At 41.3% G+C, this 4,333-nt stretch overlaps 1 non-coding gene across 1 annotated transcript; it reads left to right on the forward strand.

The window, feature by feature from the left end:
* The first annotated feature begins 278 nt into the window (after nt 1-278).
* On the forward strand, nt 279-399 carry LOC117071889. The gene has a single exon (XR_004432615.1). It is a non-coding gene; the product is annotated as a small nucleolar RNA SNORA32 (small nucleolar RNA).
* Nucleotides 400-4,333: the final 3,934 nt, after the last annotated feature.

Raw genomic sequence — 4,333 nt, forward strand, 5'->3', positions numbered from 1 at the left:
TCCCCATCCACTGGCTATGTGACCTGCACAAGTCATTAAACATCTCTAAACCTCAGTTTTCTAATCCACAGATTTTGGTTAATAACGTTTATCCCTCAGGCAACAGTTCTTAAACTTCCACCTCTTAGGACTCCTTTATATTCTGAACAATTAAAGACCACCAAGAGTTTTTGTTTATGCCGGTTATATCCATGTATTATCCATATGTCTACTCTATTAGAAACATAGCTGAGAAATTAAAACATATTTATTTATTTATTTAAAAATAACAATAGGAATGGTCATTACCAAGGCTTTTAGAATGCAGTTTCTCATTTGCTGTGGACATGACCATAAAAAAATTTCCCAGTAGGTTTTCTATCTGCTACTTTGCTAGCAATCAGCTTATTGGGAACAGTTGATTAACTGTAATAGGCAATACAAATACAATGTGAACCACATGTGATTTTTCTTCTTTTTCTAATAACTTTCATCAGTAATCAATGAGATTTTAAAATTCTGCTAGATCTCTTGAATCATGCAAATGTGCTTTGCCTTTGTATTGTAACCCTTGTGGGATGCTAATAACGAAGCAGTTTGTAGTAGAGTTAACTCAGGCTGGTTCTAGGACTCATTCATGTTCACTCACTGTACAATCATCTCTGGAAATGTAAAATTTACTTTTATATTGTTACGTAGGGCTGACAGGACAGCTGGATCAGTTTCATTAAAAAGGGCAAACTTGAAGATCTTTTGACTCCAGCTTTTTAGGGGATCTAAAGTGACCTTGATGGACAGTGGAAGAAATCACAACATGGAATTCCTTGAATAAAAATTTATTGACTTTAAAAAAATAAATAAATAAATAACAATAGGAAACCCATTACATGTTGACATAGTTGTCTGAGACAGGGTCGCACTTTGTCGCTCAGGCTGGAATGTAGTGGCATGATCTCAGCTCACTGTAACCTCTGCTTCCTGGGATCACGTGATCCTCCCACCTCAGCCTCCCAAGTAGCTGGGACTACAGGCACACACCATCACACCTGGCTAATTTTTGTATTTTTTGTAGAGACAGGGTTTCACCATGTTGCCGAGACGGGTCTTGAACTCCTGAGCTCAAGTGCTCCACCCGCCTCAGCCTCCCAATGTGCTGGGATTACAGGCGTGAGCCACCGCGCCCAGCAACATAGTTATTTTTAATTTGTTTCCTTTCTTTTCTTTTTTTAGAGATGGGGTTTCACTATGTTGTCCAGGCTGGTTTTGAACTTCTGGCCTCAAACAATCCTCCCACCTTAGCCCCTCAAAGTGCTAGGATTACAGGCGTGAGCCACCACACCTGGCCTATTTTTTATTTTTAAAGTGTTATTTAGCCAGGCATGGTGCTCACGCCTATAATCCTAGTACTTTGGAAGGCTGAGGCAGGCAAATTGCCTGAGCTCAGGAGTTTGAGATCTGGCCTGGACAACATGGTGAAACGCCGTTTCTACTGAAAAAAGAAAATAATACAAAAAAGTAGCTGGGCGTGGTGGCAGGTGCCTGTAGTCCCAGCTACTCAGGGGGCTGAGGCAGGAGTATTGCTTGAACCCAGGAGGCAGAGGTTGTAGTCACTGCACTCCAGCCTGGGTGACAGAGCGAGACTCTGTCTCCATAAATAAATAAATAAATAAAATGTTATTTATATTTTCCCAAACAAAAATACTTACCAAGAAGAATATTCCTTTACATTTTTGCAAATTTCCTTAATAGGAGATAGCTGGATTCCCACATTTGTTCTACATTCAATCTGTTGAGATATGTACTTTTAATTGAAGTATATGAAAAAACCCAACCCCATGTAAATTTATAGTTGGGAAGAGTATTTTAGTAGTCTTCTCAAATTGTTATAGATATTCTTTGGCCCTGCACCAAAAGTCAGTAAGTGGCAGTGTTTTAGAGTCAGTTGCCATGCGAAATCTGCACCTATGTCAATAAATTTCCATACGCTGTTACATTAAATTCCATGGGTCTGGCCAGGCATGGTGGCTCACACTTGTAATCCCACCACTTTGGGAGGCTGAGACGGGTGGATCATTTGAGGTCAGGGGCTCGAGACCAGCCTGACTAACATGGTGAAACCCTGTCTCTACTAAAAATACAAAAATAAAATAAAATAAAATAAAAATTAGCTGAGCGTGGTGGTGCACGCTTGTGATCCCAACTGCTTGGACGGCTGAGGCAGGAGAATTGCTTGAACCCGGGAGGCAGAGGTTGTAGTGAGCCGAGATCGCAGCATTGCACTCCAGCCTGGGCAACAAGAATGAAACTCCATCTCAAAAAAAGATAAAAACATAAAAATAAAAATAAAATCCACTTTAAGTGGATCTTTTACCTACGCATGCTTTTGTAACTTTTTACATTAGGCATTTGAGAAGTATTGATTTACTGAATATGCCAGTCTTCCAAAAGTTGATATATTTTATTCTCAACACAGAAAAACCATATGGCTAATATTGCCACCAATCTCATCAGAAAAGTCTGTCAGTACCAGGAAGCTGTCAGGCCCAACACGGCAGACACAATTTTCCCCAAATTCTAATTTTCACTTAAAACTCAAAATTTTCAGCTGGATACAAAAACAGAAAAAAAGAAAATTTGTATTTTATTATTGGCAATAAATACTGTCAGTCATTTTTCTTGAAGTGGCAGGCTCATTTGTTTATTTTTGAGAAAACGTCTATCCAGGCTTCAAATCTGATTAGCCACAGTTTGTCTGCAGGCATTCTTTCAAGCAAAAATGATGTTCCATGAGAAAAGTGACTAATTTAGCTTGCAACTCAAACAATCATACATCATACAAAAGCACAAGTTCCCTCCCTCCTTCCCTCCCTCCCTCCCTTCCTTCTTTCCTTCTCTCTCTCTCTTTCTTTCTTTCTTTCTTTCTTTTTTTTTTTTTTGAGACGGAGTCTCGCTCTGTCGCTCAGGCTGGAGTGCAATGGCCGGATCTCAGCTCACTGCAAGCTCCGCCTCCCGCGTTTACACCATTCTCCTGTCTCAGCCTCCTGAGTAGCTGGGACTACAGCCCGCCACCACGCCCGGCTAGGTTTTTTTTGTATTTTTTTTAGTAGAGACGGGGTTTCACCATGTTAGCCAGGATGGTCTCGATCTCCTGACCTCGTGATCCGCCCGTCTCGGCCTCCCAAAGTGCTGGGATTACAGGCTTGAGCCACCACACCCGGCCCTTCCTTTCCTTCCTTTCCTTCCTTTCCTTCCTTCCTTCCTTCCTTCTTTCCCTTCCTTCCTTCCTTCTTTCCTTCCCTGCCTCCCTCCCTGCCTCCTTCCTTTCTTTCTTTCTTTTCTTTCCTTTCTTTCCTTTCTTCCTTTCTTTCTTTCTTTCTTTCTTTCTTTTCTTTCCTTTCTTTCTTTTCTTTCCTTCTTTCTTTCTTTCTTTCTTTCTTTCTTTCTTTTCTTTCCTTCTTTTTTCTTTCTTTCTTTCTTTCTTCTTTCTTGTTTTTGAGACTGGGTCTCACTCTGTCACCCAAGCTGGGGTACAGTGATGGGATTTTGGCTCATTGCAACCTCTGCCTCCCAGGCTCAAGCAATCCTCCCACCTCAGCCTCTGGAGTAGCTGGGACAACAGCCATGCACCACCATGCCTGGCTACTTTTTGTATTTTTTTGTATGTTGCCCAGGCTGGTCTCCAACTCCTGGACTTAAGCAATCTGCCCAACTCGGCCTCCCAAAGTGCTGTGGTCTCAGGTGTGAGCCATTGCATCCAGCTCACAAGTACTTTTTCTTGAGACAACTATTGTACTTTAGAATTTACTAGAAGTACCTTCTGTGTATTTCTCACTTTTTTGCATAGAATGGTAAAAAGACATGAACTCAGGTGGAGATTTAATAAGAGTAATAATTTTTATTGCTTTCCTAATGACATTTTTAGTGAAATGAATATTTTTCCTGCAAGTGTGGTGAAGAATGCAGTGATCATTAGTACAGTTTGGTGCCACTGCCTTGATTTCTGCTCAGTCACCAGCAGTCCTACCCACTGGCTTAGTCCATTTTTTGTTGCTATCAAAGAGTACTTAAGACTGAGTAATGTATAAAGAAAAGAATTCATTTCTTACAATTCTGGAGGCTGGGAAGTCAAGGTTGAGAGGCCTGAATCTGCTGAGGACCTTCTTGCTGTGTCATCCCATGGCAGAAGGTGGAAGAGCAAGAAAGCACATGAGACAGAGAGAGGAAGGGTGCTGGACTCATCCCTTTATGAGGAGCCCGCTTGCACCGTAACTAACCCACCCTTGCCATAACCTCTTAAGGATCCCAACTCTTAATACTGTCACAATGGCAATTAAATTCCAACATGAGTTTTGGA

Source organism: Trachypithecus francoisi, unplaced genomic scaffold, assembly GCF_009764315.1.
Source record: "Trachypithecus francoisi isolate TF-2019V2 unplaced genomic scaffold, Tfra_2.0 Lachesis_group3, whole genome shotgun sequence".
In the NCBI taxonomy this organism is placed as follows: domain Eukaryota; kingdom Metazoa; phylum Chordata; class Mammalia; order Primates; family Cercopithecidae; genus Trachypithecus; species Trachypithecus francoisi.